General features: G+C 52.0%; 1 protein-coding gene across 6 annotated transcripts in view; it reads left to right on the top strand.

The window, feature by feature from the left end:
* The first annotated feature begins 526 nt into the window (after positions 1–526).
* Positions 527–21393, top strand: part of OTUD7A (OTU deubiquitinase 7A) — a 294139-nt gene continuing 273272 nt past the window's right edge. For all 6 annotated transcript variants that reach the window (XR_009546568.1, XR_009546569.1, XR_009546572.1 and 3 more), the window contains exon 1: positions 527–700. The gene's annotated coding sequence lies outside the window, so the exon portion shown is untranslated. The remainder of the gene's footprint in view (positions 701–21393) is intronic.

A 21393-nucleotide genomic window follows, 5' to 3' on the forward strand; every position in this document is an offset into this window, starting at 1 on the left:
GAGCAGATGACCGCCATGGGCAGAGAGAAAGTCATCGAAAGGAGGCGAGAAATGGGGAAAGGTCAGAGAAGCGGGTTACGAGGCAAAGGGACCCAGCGTGGCTTAGAGGGGACGCACTGGGCCCGGAGGAAGGCAGCGAGGATGGGTGGGGAAAGGTGGGTCCGCACAGTGCAGGGCGGGCAGGAGACAGGGGGCGGGTCCAGCACTCGCGCCGCAGGCAGGTGCTCAGCAGCGCTTGGCAGGGGGCGCGCGTGAGCGAGCGCGGGCGCGCAGTGTCTTGCGCTCTCCCGGCGCTCGCGAGCACGCGCGCGGGTGGTTCGGCCCGGCCCGGCGGGGGTGGCGCGCGCACGTCCGCGCGCGGCGGGGGCGGGGCGCGGCTGCGGCCGGTGACGTCAGGGGCGCGCGCGGCGGGCGGGCGGGCGAGCGAGCAAGCGAGCGAGCGAGCGGGCGGGGCCGGGAGGGCGGGCACAGCGCGTGGCCGCGGGCGGAGCGGAGGGGCGCGAGGGGCGGAGCGGCGCGCCGGGAGGAGGCGGGGGAGGCGAGGCCTCCGGGACCGCTGAGCGAGCGAGAGAGCGAGCCCCAGCTGGGGAGGGGGCCGCGGCGCCGGATCGCGAGCGAAACAGCTGATCCGCTTTTCCTGTAAAGCGACAGAAAATGGAAGTCGGCTAAGCGGCTGCGGCTGAGGCGCTGCGGGCGGCAGGTGAGACGGCGCTGACCGCGGTGCTGCCGGCGGCGGCGGGAGCGGGGCCGATGCGCTCGGGGCGAGGCGGGTGCGCCGTCCCGGCGCCGGCTCCGTGGCCGGGCATGTGGGCGCCAGGCCGGCGGCCCCGAGCGCGGGGTCCGGGGACGCGGGGTCGCTGGGGGCCCGGCTCCGGGCCGGCCGGCGCGTCTGCATTGCGGGCTCGGCAGGTGCGGGACCCCGCGGCCACCGGCTCCGGCCGGGCCAGGCGCGTCCCCCGGGCAGGGCGCGGCGCTCCTCCGGGTCGCGGCCGGCGCCGCCTCCGAGCCCCCCGGGCTGCCCGCACTGCAGCGCGCTGACGGGACTGGGGGCGCCGGGGTCCCCGAGACTCGGGCTGTGGCCGCGGGCGGCGGGCTGGACGGCCGGTGGTGCAGCGGGGCTGTGCAGCCCCGAGGCCTCCGCGGGCACCTTCTCGCTTGAGGGGGGAAAAAATAATAATCGCCTCCGCCGTGCTTTAAGTGCTCCTTTAAATTGGGGGAGATGTTAGTGATGTCATCGCTAACACAAACTTTCCTTCATTGGACACAACCGCTCAAGTGCACCCTCCTCCCGGCGCGGCGCTTGCTTGCAGCCCTGGGAGCATCTTTGGGAGAAAGGGCTTATTTATTTATTTATTTATTTTTGCCTTGGCTTGCCCAACCTTACCCTGGAGTCCCCCCCCCCGTTATTTATTTATTTATTTATTTATTTTAAAAATTTGTACTGTTTATGTGTCGTCTCGGAAATGGAGAGATCTGCTGTGGGGAAACTTGTTAGAGCCCCATGAAGAGATGGATTGGCTTGAGATTCTCTTTTTGTTTTTGCCCCCCCTCCCCCCCACACCCACCCACCCCAGAAAGATCCTGGGGGAAGAGTCATGCACGACACTTTACATTCTTATCGCCCCTTGAGTCGTGAGACGGGAAAATAAAATATTTGATGTGGCAGGTGGTTTGTGGAAGGGAAGGTGGACAGTGTGGCCTAAATCTTTCCAGGCCGCGATTGTCTTAGGAAAATCTCCAACACCCCCCCCCCCCACTTCCCCAGAGCCCCCATGCAGTCCCTCTGGAGGAAAAGGGGTGACCGCTTCTCTTGGGGTCTTTGAAGCCTTTCAGGTATTTACCCAAATAGCAGAGCTGCAAGGCCATTCAGTACCCAGATAGAGGCCATAGAGTGCATTTGGGGGAGGGGTTATCTGTGGCTCCCCAAGTTCTAGGGGTGGCATCACCCCCATAATGCAACATGGCATCACCACTCAGTGTGCATGTTCCATTAGCGCCAGCTATTGTGAAAAAGCAAGCAAGTTCCCAAGACAGCCTGAATCTCTACTTAGGCCTCTCCCATTGGAAGGCTTTTCAGTAAGGGACAAGAGTATTGACATTGACGCTGTTATTATTTTTGGTCGTTATTGATGAATGAGTACTCCTAATTGGTTAAAACAAGCCTGCTGAAATTATTAGTTTGAATCTATTCGTCCGATAAGCAATCAAATGCTGTGCACAAGTTGAGTCGGGAACATGAAACTTTCTCCCCAGGGCTTGAGGTGAAGAGGATGGGAAAGCCCTGGGCCTCCCACTCGGGGTGACAGTGGACAGTGGATGGGATTCGCTGTGGTTTGGAGCCTCCCCAGGCTCGGTCTGGCCTGGTGTGGCCAGCAGCAGATTGGCCTAGAAGCTAAACTGCCGGCGTGCACATGTTCTCCAGGTGAGAAGGGGGCCGCCTGCCTCTGTAGCATGTACCGTGGATGTGACTTCTCCCCTCTCCAAGGCGCCAGAGGCATTCACAGTGGTGAGGTCGGCAGAGACTGGAAGCCTGGAAGCTAAACTGACTCCATAAGTGTCTCTTTTCAGTGATTTTGTTCCTGGTACATGTAATTTTTAGAACATGGCTTCTCAGGGCTGAAATTGAAGTAGTTTCAATAGCATGGAGGTGGTTGTTTTTTTTTTTTGGGGGGGGGGTTGGCTGTTTTTTGTTTGTTTTGTTTTTCGTCTCTGTGCAGGGAGCTTTTAGAAATCACGTCTGTGAAAACCACTCTGGCCACAGGCCCATTCCTGTGGTTCACCTGTAGACCTGTGAAAACATCCACCGTGATATTTCTGGCACAACTCACCGTACAGTCGTAAAATCTCCAAATGGATGTGTTTCTCCCTAAAATCCCAAGTGTTTGTCCCTTGTCTCCCAAGATATCTCTAAAACGGTTGTAGGAAAAACCTTTTATGCCCAAAACCTTTTTATCACGTTTGTCGGTTTCAAAGAAAGCAAAATGGCCTTGGTTTTTCTTTCCGTTCCCTTTGGATCTTAAGGTCATTTATTCCTGTCTGAGGCCTCGGGAATAAAGGCTGAGTCAGCTCCCGCGGAGCCAGCAGGGGGCGTGCGAGGCCCGGCGAGGCGGGTCTACCTGAACCACCTTGAGCCCCGGCGCGGGGCCGGGGGTGTGCGCGCCCGGGTGTGGGGTGTGTGCGCATGTGCGCGCCGCGCCTCCACGGGGGCCTACCCCCCCCCCCCCCAAAGGTCAGGAAGCTCGAGGAAGGCAAGCAAGAGCATGAGGCTGTGGCAGAAGGGTTACTTGAATGGCTGCTGTCTCTGGAGAATGGCATTGACTTTTCTGCAGACCCAGAGCCTTCCGCCACTGCTCGGGGGCGGGGCGGGCTGGGGAGGGCGCCAGGTGGCTCCCCGGAGAGGCAGCCTGGTCCTGGCGAGGGCAAGGTGGCCTCGCCTACCTCCCAAAAAGGCTCCCTCCCTCCTGTCATACTTGCTTTGGGCTTTGATTCCCATTGAAGTAGCCCTGGGACCTTGCTGCGGGTGCCCCCCTCCCGGGGCGGGTTGGGGGAGGGAGATCCCTGCCCTCCAGCGAGCTCAGCACTGGATGATCAGCCTCAGAGCCTCTCTGATGGAGAAGATCAAGTGTTTCTGAGCACGGGGCCATTCTTTTCCTGTTGCAAATGAAAGCAAGAGGTCGGGGGAGGGCCACTGAGCTTTAGACTGAAATGTGCTTCCTCTGACTGTCAGTGCCCCCCTCTCCCTTACCAGCAGATTCCCTGGGTACTTTCCCTGCAACCCCAAACCCTCTACAGGCCTGCTCCTACTGGAGGAAGGGCCTCTGGAAGAGCCCTGGTGGGTGTTCCCTGTCTCTGCAGTCTCCTGACAACCAGAGACTCTTCCTCCCCTATCCCAGAGGCTCAGAACCATAGGTACAAGTAACCGGCACACCTGGAGGGAGAGGCATTTAAATCCACTGCTAACCAGCAAGTTCTTTCTTGATGCTGCTTACTCCCTTGACAGTGAACCCTGTGAAACAGAATGTCCAAAAGGGCAAATGGGAATCCCGTGTTTTCACCTCAGAACTGAGCCAGGCTCTTCACGTGGAACAGTTTCATGGTCTCTGTGTGTGTGTGTCTGTGTGTGTGTGTGTGTGTGTGTGTGTGAGAGAGAGAGAGAGAGAGAGAGAGAGAGAATGATGGAGGACAGGCCACAAGATAAAAGAGCAAGTAGCCAGTAGCACCTGATCTTTTCAGGAGATGTTGGCTCAGGGTGATAGCTCACCCTAGAGGGTGCCTGCACTGTGGTGGCTAGACCCAGGTTCAAGCCCCAGCACATGAGTGGGGCTATAGCAACTGAGGAAGCTTCCATGTTGGTGCTGTTCTCTCTCCTCCTCCTCCTCCTCCTCCTCCTCCTTCTTCTTCTCCTCCCCCCCCCCTCTAGTTCTGAGTGAAAATGTTGGATTGGTGAGATGGCTCCAGGTGTTATTACTCCCAGACAAACCTAAAAGGTGTTTGTGACTGAGAGTGACCACAGAATCTCAGAGGGAATTGCGAGACCCTTAGGCATAGCCTGCTTCCTCTCCACAGTACGTCTAATATTTTACCCTTGAACCTTGGAAGTAGAATTTCTTTTGCCTTTAATCAGCTGTCATGTCCCCCAGGCTGCCAGCATGGCACACCCTCAAACAGGCTGAAAGCAGCCTTCACACAGAGGTGACAGAGCAGGCCAGGGAGGGGCCACCTCTCCACACTCTTTTGACAGATGGTCACTCCTGAGAGCCAAGGGGAGAGGTGGCCGAGACTCTGTGTTTCTGGAACTGAGAAATGGGTTTATTGCTTCCCAGGTGGCTTAACTGGCTGGTTTTCACAGGGTGTCCCTTGACACCCTGTGGGGGAGAGGGTTAAAGCCTGGGCACTGATGTCCTTCTATGACTGGGTTCTGCTCTCCATCTCCCTGCATCCCCAGACACTGCTAGTGAGTCCCAAATCCATCTCTTTTGGTCAAGTCAGAAGAGTTCGAAGCAAATTCGTTTCCTGAATTTGAAGGATTTCCAGTTGCTCCTTCCAAGGAGATGTCTTCTGTGCAGTTTCATTGACTCTGACTATGGCTCCCCTTAAAATATGGTGGGGACCTGATGTTTGAATGAACGGACCTGAGTCAGAACCGGTATTGACTTGTGTGAACTATAAAAATGACACCTCTGGCATTTGCTTCCTTTTCAGCTCAGTTGTCTCATTCAATGACCACAGAGTTCCCTATGGTGTAAGGGGGCTGGGTGAACAGACCAGCTACCACCCAGCCCTGTGTGAGGCTCAGGCTTCTTTGTCTGACAGATGAGAGTGCAGGAGAAGTTTCAGACATCCTGGGTGCTGTGTCTGTTGTCTGCCCCCACCTCCAAGGTCAAAGCAGTGTCCTGTATCCTCAGGGGTCCACAAACCATAGTTACAACCCATCTCCCAGTGGGTCCTCTTGTCATAACTTGAAACTTGGAGAGTATATTTTTGGGCACATTTTTTGCATATTGTCTTTTGTGCCTCTGAAATTTTTTTTTCACACACCCAAGATAAAGGTGATTAAATTCTTCTTGTTAAAATGTATGAATTCTAAGAGTCATTCCACTAACCTTTTCAATAACATGGCTCCATCTCTTGAAAGGCTCACTTCTGGATAACAAGAAAGAAACGAATGGGGCAAAGTGCCAGGCAGCTTGGTCAACAGCTGTGTGACCTTGGATGTGGCTGTAGACAGTCCCAAGGGGAAAGCCTCTGCCCAGCTGGGCTCAAGGCTTTGGGACAGGAACAGATGAGAATCCTCTGGGATTCTTCAGTTCTGTCAAACAAGGAGTTGTTCTGGAGAAAGGAACCCAAGGCCCAGTATGTCCCCCTCACCCACCTCTAGCCTCCTTTCTTTCCTTGTTAAGTTGTTGGGCTTATGATTTACAGTGGAGACTCAAGGCATGGCTAAGATGAACTGGCTTTGTGCGCATGCGTGCGTGTATGTGTGTATATAGGAATGCCCTTCTGTGACCTGGTGACCCTTGCAGTTTTTTCAGAACCGTTAGCTCGTTCTGGCGAAAATAAAATGCTAAGGGAGGCAGCCCTGAACCAGAGCAGATCACATACCTACTGAGAAATGGGTGTGCTTCCCACAGCTTGGGCACTGCTGGGTTTAGGAGTGGAAGGGTTCCTGATGAGATGGATGAGATGGGGAAGAATGGCTTTTTTGGTTTTGGTTAATGGTTTACATTACAGCAATTGGCACATGGGTCCAGTTTCCCATCTCCCCATGATAGGTGTCTGCAAAATACTCTCGCCCCCCCCATATTAGGTCCCCCTCCATCACCATGCACCAGGATGCCAAAGCACTCCCCACCCCAGAATCCTTTGCTTTGCTGCAATACACCAAGCTCAGTCCAAGATTTACTTTTTGTTTTCCCTTTATGTCCTTGTTTCTTTTTATTTTATTTTTTATTATCTTAATTTATTGCATAGAGACAGCCAGAAATTGAGAGGGGAGGGGGAGACAGAGAGAGACAGAGAGACACCTGCAGCCCTCTTTTATCATTTGTAAAGCTTTCCCCCGCCAGTGGGGACCAGAGGCTCAAACCCAGCTCCTTGTAATGTGTGCACTCAAATGGGTGTGCCATCACCAGGCGCCTCTGTCTTTGTTTCTTAGGTTCCATCTATAAGTGAGGTCATCCTATATTCATCCTCCTCTCTCTCTTTTAATATTTTTTCCTTTATTGGGAGATTACTGTTTTGCAGTCACCAGTGAATACAATAGTTTGTACATTCATAACATTTCTCAGCTTTCCACATAACAATACAGCCCCCACTAGGTCCTTTTCCAGGACCTGTACTCTTACCCCCACCTACCCCAGAGTCTTTTACTTTGGTGCAGTACACCGACTCTAGTCCAGGTTTTGCTTAGTGTTTTCTCTTCTGATCTTGTTTTCCAATTTCATCCTTCTCTTTTCAACTTATCTCACAACATGATTCCTTCAAGTTCCACCCAAGATGAGGTAAAGGAGATGACTTTATCATTTTTTTACAGTTGAATAGTATTCCATTGTGCATTTATATTACAACTTTCTTAGCCACTCATCTGTTGTTGGACACCTGGGTTGCTTCCAGGTTTGGACTATTACAGATTGAACACAGGGGTACCTGGGTCTTTTTGGGTGGGTGTCTCTGCTTCCTTAGGATATATCCCTGGGAGAGGAAGTGCTGGGTGATAGGGTGATAGGCTCCACTTCTAGCCTTCTGAGAGTTCACTTGATTGTTCTCAACCAAATTGCAGTCCCACCAGCAACGTAGAACGGCAGAATGCAAGTTCTTACTCTTGGAGTTGATGAAAGATAAGTCCCATACATGAACAACTGGGGTCTGTGGAGAGGAGAGAGAAGAGCAGTCCAGAGGTGGAGTCCTGCCTGGGGGACACCAGTGAGGGGCAGACATGTGACCAGAGATCCTCCCAGTGTGTGTGCATGACTCTGCATGACTCTGTCACTCTTCCCACCCTGAGGGCACCCCCTCCCAGGGCCTGGGCTCCAAAGGCATCCCTTACTATGGGCGTCACTTGGAAGAAGGGTGCAGAGGGCTCTGGGCCAGCCCAGGAACAGACAGACAGATAGACAGACTCATGTGGAGGAAGTGGCTCTCACCTGGGTCCCAGTGCTCCCTGGCTTAATGAAAGTGCTGTGACAATGTGGGCGGCTGGGTGGGTAGGTGGGGGGAGGGCACAGTTGTTAGTGGGCAAACTGATAGGCCAGACAGGGTCTCCTGGAATCCATGAATCTCAAGGATGTGCCCCCTACCCCCTACCCTGCAATGCCTGTCAGACTGGAAGTGCTGATCTTAAGCTGAACCAGGGCTGGGAATGGCCTGTGGGTGGGTGCTCAGGGTCACCAGGGTAGCATGTGCTGTCAGTAGGCCTCTCCCCAGAGTTCCTCAAGGCACACTGGGCAAGGGCAGCAATGTCTCCCTGCTCTTTCTACCCAGGCTGACTTAGGCTATCCACCGTCTGGCAGGGGGCATGTTCAGAGATGTGTTAGCATCCAGGGCCCCAGGGAGGATCAGCCAGGGCGAGGGCATCTGCTGCTCAGCCTGGGGGTGTCATCTGCAGCTCACTGTGTCTGTGCACATGAATCAGACTCCTGCATCCCCAGAGGAGTTGGAGGGCCAGCCTTGAACACGTGGACTTGGATGAGCTTCTGATGAGGCCAGACCTGGGGAACACAGTCCAATCTTTACTTTGTATTTCCCCCTTTGTCTTCTTGATTCTTAAATTCTAACCATAAGTGAGATCATCCCATGTCCATCCTTCTCTTTCTGGTTTTTTAAAAAAATATTTATTTATTCCCTTTTGTTGCCCTTGTTGTTTTATTGTTGTTGTTGGGGTATATATGTATGGTGGGGGGTGGGGGGAAGGGCGGTAATTCTGGCTGCATCTCAGTTTAGCATAAGGTGTGTGACACCCACTGGATCCCATAAACCTCTTTCCCTATTCTCTCCAAGTGCCAACTAGTCAGTACAAAGAAAGCCTCGCTCGTTTCTGTCAGAGAACAGCTGACAAAAAAGTGGGTACCTCAGGCCAAGACTGGAGCCATTTCATCCTGGAGGGTGTAGTGGTTGTCATGCACATGTGAGGTCCTAGGTTCATTCGCTGGCACTGCGTCAAGGTGGTGGCTCACCTGCTAGAGCACTCATGTGACCCTGTGCAAGGACCCAGGTTCAAGCCCCTGCTCCCCACCTGCAGGAGAGGAAGCTTCAGGAGCAGTGGGGCAGTGCCGCAAGTGTCTCTTCTTTTGTTTCTGTCTCCCTGTCTCTTACCCTTTACTGAAAGAAATGACGAACTATTGGTTTTCACCGGCTGCCAAGAATGTGGAACATCTGAGCGAGGATTTATAATTAGACGTGAGGTTTGCAGGCATCATTCTTTCTGATCATTGAGGCTGAGCTGTGGTCCTCAGTACCTCTCCGAGGGGCCGTGTTCTAAACAGGCCCTCCTGTTTAGAACAAACTCTTGTTGGTTAAGTGCATCTAACTGGCCTGTGGGAATTAAAATGAGAAATTTAATTATTCTTTTCCCAGAATTTTTGCGCTCCCAGGAGTTCAGAAGTGGCACCATTAATAAGAATGCCGCTTATGTAAAACGCAAAACATTGACAAACTTTAGCCCTCAGTTTGCTTGTAAGCAAAATAAACAGAACCCAGACAGTCTCCTGATGAGCTGGGATGAGCTCAGTGCATCCTAAGGCAGCCTGGGGGCACCAAAAGGAATTGGAATTTCCTGTTCGCCAGGGTCCCCATTACAGACATGATAGCCCTCTTAGGGGCTATTAGCCAGGTCTGTGTGTGAAGACTAATTATTTCACTCCTGATTTTAAAAACTCTCCTTTCTGGCTGGATCCATTTTTTATTTTAAATCATTCTACTGGAGGGTGGGGGGTGGTTAATGGTTTACAGGACTGCTGGCACATGGGTATAATTTCTCATCCCCTCATGATAGTGTCTGCAGAACACTCTCGACCCCAATGAGGTCCCCCACCCCCTTCTTTCTCAGGGTCCTTTGCTTTGGTGCAAACACCACACCCAGTAGTCAAACCCAGAGTTTTAGTATTTTGTGTTTCCCCTTTCAGTCCTTGTTGTCCTTGTTTCCTAAATTCTGCCTGTGAGTGGGATCATCTGGTATTCACCCATCTCTTTCTGGCTTATCTCACTTACTGGCTCTGGTTCCCCTGAAGAGGGAAGGTTTCGGCCATTCATTCTGCACAGTGAAGGGTGTGGCCTTTGGGACTGCCCCCTCCATTTACAGACTGCTCTGACCTGGTCTTGATAGGGGGCAAGACTGTACCATTTGCCTGCTAGCCATTTCACTTTGGCAGGAAGATCGGATCTGCCAGGCTTCCTGTAAATAGAGTAGGCCCTATCATTGAGGTGTGCAGGTCTGTCCCAGGGGTGTTGAGTGGGAAAGGAGGCTTTCAGGAAAAAGTCCTGCTGGGAGACTTTCCTCTGAAGTCAAGAGCTTTCTCCACCACCCCCTGCCCCCTTCTCTCTCCTGCCCAAGTTGCAAGGCAGGAGCAGAGCCTCTGCGCAGGATAGACTGCAGTGCAAGTCGTCTGGGTGGAAAAACTAAGCCTCTTTCTAGAATGGGTGCACTCTGGACTCCAGATGTGGGACCCTGGAAGGGGACAAGAGTGGATGATACTCAGATAAGGCAGCCCGTCAAGTCTTAGCCTCCTTGGTGGAGGAAATGCCCAGGGTGCCAGCAAGGGGGACTGTTGAGTGCTTACTGGTTCCATGGGACAGTCCAGAATCAAACCCAAGACCCCGCTGGCCTCAAGACATATGCTCTTCATGTTGGACTCTTCCTAACAAGGCTGAAGAGAAGCAGACACGTTTCCTTTTTTTCCTTTGCTGTCATTTTTTTTCTTTTTTAAAAGATTTATTTATAAGAGGTGGGGAGATAGCATAATAGTTAGGCAAAAAGACTCTCATGCCTGAGGCTCCTGTGTCTTAGGTGCAGTTCCCTGCCCCACCATAAGCCAGAGCAGAGCAGTACTCTGGTAAAAGGAAAATAATAAACAAATAAAAAGATTTCTTTATGAGAGAGAGAGAAAGGGGAGGAGGAGAGAGAGAACGAGAGTGTCACTCTAGCACATGTGACGTGTGGCAGGGTGGGATCAAATTTGGGACCTCGTGCTTGAAGGTCCAACACATGATGTACTGCATTATCTCTGAGACATTGCCCAAACAGTGAGACCTGTTGATCATCTCCCCCCAGCGTGATGGGGTGACAGGTCTAAGTTCACAGAGTGGCCCAGCCCACAGCCGAGCAGGACTCTAGGGACCTTGTGAGCCTGCCCATTACTTCCTAGTGTATCTAATAGGGACAATGACCTCCTGTCATGGATTCCTGGGGGCATTTCCTTGCACTGGCAGGGAAGGAGGGAGAAAGAGAGGGAGGTGACAATGTCCCCATGGCAGGGACTTCTTGTGCCTCAGCTGTACGAGTGGCCTCAGACTTGGCCTGGCTGAGCACAGGTGACATGAAAAATGGGCAGCTGCTGGGTGGCCAGAAATACCACTTCAGCACAGGTGCTGCCCACAGCCCAGCACTGCCCCAGGCGTGAGGATGAAGGTATGCGTGTGGGGAGGGGCAGCAGAGGTTCTCTGCGCAGATGCATTTCTTCATTTGATCGTGAGGCCACACTCCGTAAATCATGTAGGACTTCACCTGTGAGAAACGGGCTTTGCTTGTCTCTATGGTGATGGTCATGGTTGTAGTTACTGTTCAGCGGCAGCAGTAACAGCCTGTGGAGGGAATGTGGGGAGCAGCTAAGGGGTGTGAAGACCCTGAGAGCAGAGCCTGCCTCTGGGGAGCAGAGGGGATCCCCAGCTGTCTCACTCACAGGGGAGAGAGGCCCAGGAGGTTGGTGCTGGACCTACATGGGAACCACAGGGGTGGCTGGATGAGGCTGTGGGAGAATCGGTAGTGTGAGGCGCCCCTCCCCAGGGATACCCTGCATCCTCACACAGTAACTGTGTCCCCCGATTTCCTGGGCCGGCAAGACCTGCCCTCAGAGTCTGTCTGGGAACTGTCCACTGTCCACCTGAACGCATCCGGGAATTGGCCAGTGGTCTCAAGCTAAGGGCAACACACAGGGAAGCTCTGGGTCCCTTGGGACTGGGGCTGCACAGGGTTCACAGGACACTTGTTGGCACATGGGTACGATTTCTCATCTCCCCATCATAGGTGCCCCCCAATTTGGTCCAATACAAATAAGGTGCAGTGCACCAAACCAGTCCAATCTTTACTTTGTATTTCCCCCTTTCTCTTCTTGATTCTTAAGTTCTGACCATGAGTGAGATCATCCCATGTCCATCCTTCTCTTTCTGTTTTTTTTTTAAATATTTATTTATTCCTTTTGTTGCTCTTGTTGTTTTATTGATGTCATCATTGTTGGATAGGACAGAGAGAAATGGAGAGAGGAGGGGAAGACAGAGATGGGGAGATAAAGATAGACACCTGCAGACCTGCTTTACCCCTTGTGAAGCGACTCCCCTGCAGGTGAGGAGCTGGGGGCTTGAACCGGGATCCTTATGCCAGTTCTTGCGCTTTGCGCCACCTGTGCTTAACCCACTGTGCTACCATCCGACTCCTCTTTTTCTGGTTTATCTCACTTAATATGATTCTTTCAAGCTCCATCCAAGATTAGGTGAAGAAGGTAACTTCATCATTCTTAACACCTGAGTAGTATTCCACTGTATAGCACACACCTGTTGTTGGACAACTAGGTTGCTTCCAGGTTTTGGCTATTACAATTGTGTTGCTATGAACATAGGTTTAAATAGATCTTTTTGGATGGGTGTGCTTGATTCCTTAGGATATATCCCCAGGAGAGGAATTGCAGTCATAGGGTAGGTCCATTTCTGGCCTTCTGGAAGTTCTCCAGACTGCTGCTCTCCATAGGGGTTGGAAAATTTACACTCCACTTGTAGTGTAAAAGGTTTTTTTTTTTTATACTCCTGCAGCCTTCCCAGTATTTGTTTCTGATGTATGACATTCTCACAGGAGTGAAACAATATCTCACTGTTGTCTTTATTTGCACTTTTCTGATAATCAGTGACTTTGAGCATTTTTCACATATCTGTAGGCCATTTTTTCCCTTTTATTTAGTAAGACAGAAACCGAAGAGGGAGGGCAAGAAAAGAGAGGGAGAGAGAGAAAGAGAGAGAGAAAGAGAGGGAGAGAGAGAAAGAGGGAGAGAGGGCTACAGCATTGGTTCACTGATCATAAAGCTTCCTCCCTGAAGGTGGGAACCGGGACTTGAACCCAGGTTCTGTGCATGGTAATATGTGCACTCAACTGGGTGCATCACCACCCAGGTAAATGAATTCCTTCAGAAATGCTGAAATTGGCCTGGAGAGACAGATAGCTTCCTAGGTCGAGTGCCTGCCTTATAGTGTTTATGGCCCAGTCTTGAACCCTGGTGCCATCTGGGTGGTATCATGGCACGAGAAGAAGCTTCAGTGTCTCCCCTCACTCCCCATCACTCTATCAAAATGCAAAAACAGCTTGGGAGGGTTGATACCCTGCTGTGCAGAGAGGAAAAAAAAACAACCCTGAATCTAGAAACAGGATAACAAAGGCCTTGCCGTCCCCATCACTGTCCTTTCTGTGCATATGACAAGGCAGAAAGGTGGACGTTACTCTGGGAGAGCAGAGCTGTGAATACTTTCCTATTCCCTCTGCTTATTTGATCCTTTATAAAATGAAAGACTTAGCATCTGAACACAATAAATAGCAATCAGGCAAAACAGGCACGCCTCATAAAATGTGAGTCATTTTCCTGCCCCAGACTGCTGTCCAAGGAGCGCTCCCATGGGCTCTGGAGACATTCTGTGCCCATCAAACTATGGACATACTTTGAAGACACTGAAACAAGGCAGGCGCATAGAATAAACACTTACTGTTCCCCTCTTGCTCTTAAGCACATGAAAGGCCATCACCGTTGTAGTTTATAATATTGTCAAGTGAGGGAATGAGCTGGACACTGCCTGTCCCCCCTTGAGCAGAAATATAGCAGCAGGTGGACTCTGGGAGGAGACACAGGGACCTGTGAGAGCCAGGGAGCAGCTTCTCCCAAAGAACATGCCCCTTGAATCTAGATTCAAGCCCAGTGACCCCCACTTTAGAGCTGCTGACCGCAAACTCTCCCTTGTCTTAGGGCTCAAGCTTGAGGTGAGTGGAGACAGCAGTGGCAGGAAACTTGAGGGGTTATGTGACTGAGGAGGGTCTTTACTGTCACCATGACAGCCTGGAGGAGGGCAGGGGAAGGGTCATGGGGGGCCCCTCCTGGCCAGGAATGGAGGTGGGGCACAGTGGGAGATGGTCACTAAATCCTGCCACCTCTTTCTTGGCAGCATCTCATCCTTGGTTTCTCAACTTTTCCTCTCTCAGAAAAGCAGCAAGTCCTCTTCAGGAAAGGCATTGGGAGGAGACGGTTGGGGGGAGAAGTAGTCAAGTTTACAAAAGCCCCATTTCTTGGGGGTGTCTGTGCCTTCTCCTGGCATTATCTCTGAGCCTTCTCCTGCCGGAACCCACTGACTGAACACCCAGTGGATGGAGACTGGGTATTGATGGAGCCCTGTTCTTGCTCCACGGTGTGTGGGGGGTAGTGGGGGGTGGAGTTCCTCTCCCCTCAGCCCACAGGTCACCCCAGACTAGAGCCATCACACAACCCAGAGCCACCACCCAGCCCACTCTTGTTCCCTTGGGCCACTGTCAGGGTGGTCTTGCCCAGAGCCACCACCCAGCCCACTCTTGTTCCCTTGGGCCACTGTCAGGGTGGTCTTTGTGGCTTCACTCTGGGCCCTGGCTTCCATCAGTTCCCCCAGGCAGACTGTGGTGGGCAGCGCCCCCAGTGATAAGATCCATCTGGCCAGGATTGGATGTGGGGATCAGGATTCCACAGGTGAGTGGGTGGGGGTCTCTGGAGGAAGCCAGGCAACTGGAGAGGAACAGGACGAGGGGCTAAGCTAGTGAGAGGTGGGGGAAGGTGGGGGAGCCTGCCCTCCCCGAATGGCCAGCACTCAGGGGGACAGGCTGAGGCAGGAAGAAGTGGTCCCCTGGTTGGCAGCCCCCCCCCGGCTTCTGTTGGGAGGGAAGTCATGGTGTCTGAGTCCTGCTACTGAGACTCTGAGACTCTGTGCACTGAGACTCTGAGGCAACACCTCCACTTCTTCCACTTCCTCCTGTACTCGTCTTCTTTCTCCACTCCCTGGTGTCTGCACCTCCTCCTCTTCCTCCTCTTTTTTCTCCTCTTCCTCCTCCTGTCTTCCTTCTTTTCCTTCTCCTCCTCCTCCTCACATCTTCGCAGGGAGGGCTCCATGACTACACTAAGTGCTTTGCCTCTCCCATGTCCCTATGTCCCTCCTCTGTACACGGGGCCCAGTCAGAGCACAGAGTCCTGAGTTCCCTGTGGGAAGGGATGTGAGGTGCATCCATGGCCTTAGAGGAGCACAGGGCAGGAGAAGACGCCCCCGGTTCTGTGTCAGGATCAAAAATCAGGACCACGCTGAGTGCGGCTTGTCCCCGGCACTCTCCCTTATCACCGTGGGTCTGCGCCTCACAGGTGGAGCAGACTGTGACCACCTGCATGCGGGAACAGGAGCCAGAAAGTGGGTGACAGTGCCACTCTGCTGCCCCCCCCCTCCTTTGAGGCCAGGTGGCTCTGAGGGTGTGCCCTTCCTCCTGCTGGTGAGGAAGCCGGGTGGAGGAGGTCTCTTGCTGGGCAGCTGTCTCTGTCATTTTACCTGCTCCTAGGCTGGGCCCCAGGGACAAGTGACAAGTGCCTGCATTCTCTTACTGCTATGCCAACTTCTTTTTTAATATTCAGTTTTATTTATTGAATAGAGATGGAGAGAAATCAAGAGGGGAGGAGGAGACACACACTCATAGAGAGAGAGAGAGAGGAGGGGGAGAGAGAGAGACCTGTAGTTCTGCTTGATTGCTTGCAAAGCTTCTACCCTACAGGTGGGGACTAGGGGCTTAAACCCAGGTCCTTGTGCATTGTCACACGTGTGCTCAACTGAGTCCGCCACCACCTGGCCCCTCTCTGTATATATGCATTTTAAATATTTTATTTATTCACTTATTGGGGAGAGAGAAAGAAAGAGAAATCAAGATGGGAGGGGGACACAGAGAGGGAGAAAGAGAGACACCTACAACCCTGCTTTACTGCTTGCAAAGTGTCCCCTTCCCCCCTCCCTCCACAGGTGGAGATCAGGGGCTTGAACCTAGGTTTGGGAGCATTATAACTTATGCAGTCAGCTGGGTGCACCACTGACCCCATTGTGGTGGTTTTGCAGTAAGAAGAATGATGAGAGAGAAAGGTGCTTGGGGACACAGAGGCCACCAGGATAGTGCAGAGTCAGTGGTGTGTGGGGGGAGGCGGGGTCCCCTCCACACTTGCAGGGCGTGTGTGGCTGCCATTTCACCTGCCAGCAGGCACTGTGTCCTGACCTCTCTGCAAGCTTGGTTGGGCTCAGTTCAGAATGGGATGTTTTCCCTTAGCAGAAGGAGCTCTCAGGGCTGGCGAGATAGCTCACCTGGTCAGCGCACCTGCTTTGCCGTGCTCAGCCCTCACCACACCAGAGGAGGCTTCATGCTGTGGTATCTGATATATCTCTCTTTCTCTCTTTCTTTCTCTCTCTCTCTCTCTCTCCATCCATCTCTCTCTAACTGTAATAATATTGAAATGGTGAAGTCCCAACGATAGCAAAAATATTAGAATCAAAATATAGGGGTTGGGTGGTGGTGCACCTGGTTGAGTGCCCATGATACAATGTGCAAGGACCCGGGTTCAAATCCCCACTCCCCACCTGCAGGGGGGAAGCTTCATGAGAAATGAAGCAGGTCTTCAGGGGTCTTTCCCTCTCTATCTCCCCTGCCCTTCTCTATTTCTCTCTGTCTCTGTACATAAAATATAAAGAAGTGGTAGATTTGTAGCGCTGGCACCAAACCCCAAGGATAACTCTGTTGGCAATTAAAATAAAAAGGATGGAAAAATAAGTTTGCTCAACCTCTTGTAGAGCACTCTGCATCCTGGCTGTGGAGGGGATTTGACCTTTTTTTTTTTTTCCTAATTGCCACGAGGATTATCATTGGGGTTCAGTGCCAGTGCCACAAATCCACTGCTCCTGGTGGCTTTTCCTTCCTTCCTTCCTTCCTTCCTTCCTTCCTTCCTTCCTTCCTTTATTTGACAAGTCAGAGAGAAATTGAGAGGGGAGGTGAGATAGAGAGGAAGAAGAGAAATACCTACGGACCTGCTTCACCACTCGTGACACACGCCAGATGGGAAGCACGGGCTTGAGCCGATGTTCTTGGCATGGTGATATGTGCACTTAACCCGAGTGTGCCACCACTGAGCTCATACCAGCTGTGAGATGGCCTCGGAGTGTCCCCTCGAAGAGGGCTGGGGAGTAGTTCATAGCTTTGGTTTGCTTTTCTGTTGTATCTTGTTCCTTGGTGCGAGCACCTGGGCAGCCAGGGGACATGGGACAGACAGAGGGGCCAGGGAAGGACGGGCCCAGCGGTGGCAAAGTGCCACCACCCTGCTGTCCACCAGAGCATGTAGATGACAAGTGAGGGAGGAACAGTTGTCATCCTCCACTGCAAGCTCCAACGCCTGTCCCCACTCACTGAGGTCACCATGTTTTGGGGTGACCAAAGAGTCCTCACAGCAACCACTCATATGCACCAAGAGTGACCATGATGCAGGGTGTCCCCGGTCACCAAAGACAGAAGTGTGACCCCAGGCCTCTCTCACCAGATGATGCGACAGGCCGATGCTCCTGGTCCCTCACTGTGCAGCTGGAGTCAGAGGCCATTAGAGGAAGTAAGTGAGCCATTCTAAGAACCACTGGGCCCCGCCAGGTCTGTGCATCGATGTGCCGGGCACGTGTGGCTACTGTGTCTGGATTCACAAGTCTCAGGAATTTTCAGGACACAATCAATGAAAGCATTCATGGCTTATCTGAAGTTAAAAGTCTAACCAGAGGCCCTGAATTTTGTCCTTTCCCCTTACTAGTTGCTGTACTTGAACCCCATCAAATACCAGAGGGACATTCACTTGGAAGTAATAAAATGTTACAGTATTTATTATTAATTATCATCATCATCACTTCTCAGCTATGGCTGATGTTGGTGCTGAGGATTGAACCTGGGACCTCAGAAGGTCTTTTGCAGAACCATTATGCTATTTCCCAGCCCCCATATTATCATTATTATTATTAAATACCACTGGACTGCATGCCTGTGCGATTCCACTACTCACAGTGAGCCCTTTACCTTTTCAACCCCAGATCCGGAGAGATAGGGAGAGAAAGAGACATGACTGCTCTGCTCTGTGAAGCTTCCCGTGGTGCTGGGGGCTGGAACCTAGGTCCTTACATGTGGTTAAGTGCTCATGCTAGCGGGTGAGGTGTCTCCCCTTGGCCATGCTTTGGTGGGACAGGAGCTTGTTACCTGGTGACCTAGCCTGGTTCCCCCTTTCCTCATGTCCCCTGCTGAGGGAACCCATGGTCCTCATGAATGATGCTGGGTCTGGGAACCCCATCACTCCCACCTCCCAGAGCACACCCCCTCACTGTGTGGGTACCCACCTGCAGCGCACATCACATTGGCATTCAGGATCTCCCGGAGCAGGTGACACCCCACCTTCTGGCTTTGGAATGCCCTGGACTAGGGATTTTCTCCGGCCTCAGCTGTTGCTTGAGTCCAGAGAGACAGGCTGGATTTAGGGAGGCTGGGTGTTTGCAGGCGCTCTCCTGGCACTAAGTAGGTCAGGCCTTCATCATAGTTCTGACAAGATCACAGGTGAGTCACCATAAATCTAGAGAGTCACGAATCTTGTGATCTCAGTAAATGGCACACCTGAGTTCCTGGCATGTGAGGTAACCTCTCAGCCCCCCTGTCTGCACACCAAATGTACACATGCACGCACACACACACTTCATGCACGCACGCATGCACGCACATGACACTGGTTCTGTTGAAACCACCACAGGGCTGGGCACCCACAGGCCTCTGCCTGACAGATAGAGCCTGTCCCCTCTTTCTGGCTAAGAGGAGATCCCTTTTTCAGGAGGCGTAGCTTCTTATAGAAAGGCTCACTTGTACACACACAGCTTGACACTCACAAAGTGAACCTTCCTTGGAATCCACACCCAGAACCAGCTACAGAGTCAGTGTCACGAAGCTCTAAGGTGGCCACCATCCTTGCTTGCACACTGTGGGTTTATGTGGCCCGTTGGTGCGCTGTGTGTGTGAGATCACACACCCAACATGGCCCCCTCTGGCTCCCGTCACTCCATGTAAAGTGGGTGCATTCCTGCAACCCCCATGTGTGTGTCTGGCCCTCACCATGCTCTCAACACTGCAAGTCTACCCAAGCCACATACTATCCGGTAGTTGGAACCCAGAAGGGGTTCCCCAGGCAGAGTGAATAGTTACAGTGGCAGATGAGTAGAAGTGGGTTGAGTCCAGGTCAAGTTTACCAGGAGACCTTCAGTAAATGTTTATTCACAGAAAGCTGAGCAGAGAGAACTGGGCCTTCCAGAGACCAATCCTGTAGTTGTGTGTGTGGATGACAGAGAGGGTTGTATTTCAGGGTCTCTGTGTACTGAGCAGTTAAACCTGTGCCCACTGTGCTTAGGCTGTCTCCTCCCCCACCAGACCTGGCCCTGCCCCTGATGGAGTCACTCCAGGTCACTGTCCACGTGTTTCATGTACATACAGCTCTGAGGCTGCATCAGCTGACGGTAGCCCTGGGAGGGTCAGGAAACCCACCGCCACAAGCAACATTTCCACAGTAGGTCATGACCTAAGCTACCCCTTCTCTGGTGGGAGAGCAGTTACAGTGACTTTTTTTTTTGTCTCCAGGGTTTATCACTGGCACTTGGCACCGGCACTGTGAACCCACTGCTCCTGGAGGCTCCCCCCCCCCATTTTATTGGATAGGACAGAGAGAAATTGAGTGGGGAGGAGGAGACAGAGAGGGAAAGAGAAAGACACCTGCCAACCTGCTTTGCTGTTTGTGAAGCATGTCCCCAGAAGGTGAGGAGCCGGTGTTTTGAACCTGGATTCTTTCACGGGTCTCTGCGCTTAGTACTGTGTGAGCTTACCAAGCGTGCCACTGCCTGTCTCCCCTCACCCCCCCTTTTTTCTGTAGCCAAAGTTATTGTTGTGATTCAGTGTCTTTACCACTCCACTTCTCCCAGTGACCTTTTTTTCCTTTTGTTTTGATAGAAGGAAGGAGAGGGGGAGGGGGGGAGGGAGAGGGAAGAGAAGGAAGAGGAGGAAGAGAGATATTTGCAGCACTGCTCCACTACTTGTGAAGCTTCCCCCCTTCAGGTGAAGACTGGGGACTTGAACCCAGGCCCTTGAACATGGTGACTAGTGTGCTTTCCCAGGTGAGCCACCACTCAGCTCCTCTCCTCTTCTGTTTATTCTAAGTGGGGATTTTTACTTTTTAGAGCTAATTCTATGTAAGATTTAAGCTTTCCTCTGCAGGTGCTCTGGGGCTTGGACCCAGTTCTTTTGGGCCACCTACCCATCGTAATGTCCTTATCTCATCACAGATGATGAAACTGACCTCCAGGTAAAGTGTTTGACCCAGGGTCTCAACAAAACTGAGAAGAGGGGAGCTGAGTCTTCCCCCCTCCCCTGGGAGTCTGGCTTTTCACAGCTCCCACCTCCATTTTCTAAGCAGGTGAATTGAAGGTCATGCTTTATTTCATTGGGTTGTTGGAAAAGTCATGACACATTTTTGCATAGAAAAAGTATTTAAAAAATCTGTTATGACATTTCTGAAATGATCACCCAAATGCCCTTGGGCCTGGCAGAAGCTGGTCTCCACAAGCTGTCTCATACAGCACAGTAAAGGCTCTTCAATAGCAGGACATGGAGCCAGGACACATGTGTTACTCTGCTAGTCCTCCACGGCCTCACTGTGCCATTTCTTTTTTTAATTTCTTTAAATTAATTAATTAATTTATTCCCTTTTGTTGCTCTTATTGTTTTATTATTGAAGTTGTTGATGTCATTGTTGTTGGATAGGACAGAGAGAAATGGAAAGAGGAGGGGAAGACAGAGAGGGGGAGAGAAAGATAAGAAACCTGCAGACCTGCTTCACCACTTGTGAAGCGATTCCCTTGCAGGTGGGGAGCCGGGGACTCGAACCAGGATCCTTACACCAGTACTTGCACTTTGCACCACCTGCACTTAACCTGCTGCGCTACTGCCAGACTCCCTCACCGTGCCATTTCTAAAGTTATTCAGAGAAACCCAGCTAATGGGATGCTGTGGCTAAAGTTATGCAGAGTCTGAAGACTATCTAGGTAGTTGTACAGAGTTTGCTTCCTTCCGGCCACGTGTGGAATCTTCTGCAACCTGAATGTTAACCATATACATGTTTTGTTTTCCCTTGAAATTATTAGAGAGAGAGAGAGAGAGAAGAAAAAAAAATGGACTGGAAAAAAAGAGTCCATTTAACTTCATGGTGTATCATTAAAGCTCCAGTGGGTTTGATGTTATCTTTGATAGTTTCTTTTTTTGCCTCCAGGGTTATCGCTGGGGCTTGGTGCCACTACCAATCCATTGCTCCTGGAGGCCATTGTTTTCATTTTATTGCCCTTGTTGCCTTTGCTGTTTCTGTATAGGACAGAGAGAAATGGAGAGAGGAGGGAAAGACAGAGAAGGGGGAGAGAAAGACACCTGTAGACCTGCTTCACTGCCCGTGAGGTGACCCCCTGCAAGTGGGAAGCCGGGGGCTCAAACCGGGATCCTTACAAGGGTCCTTGCGTTTCACACCTTGTGTGCTTAACCCACTGTGCTACTACCTGGCC

Source organism: Erinaceus europaeus, chromosome 20 (genome assembly GCF_950295315.1).
Source record: "Erinaceus europaeus chromosome 20, mEriEur2.1, whole genome shotgun sequence".
NCBI lineage: Eukaryota > Metazoa > Chordata > Mammalia > Eulipotyphla > Erinaceidae > Erinaceus > Erinaceus europaeus.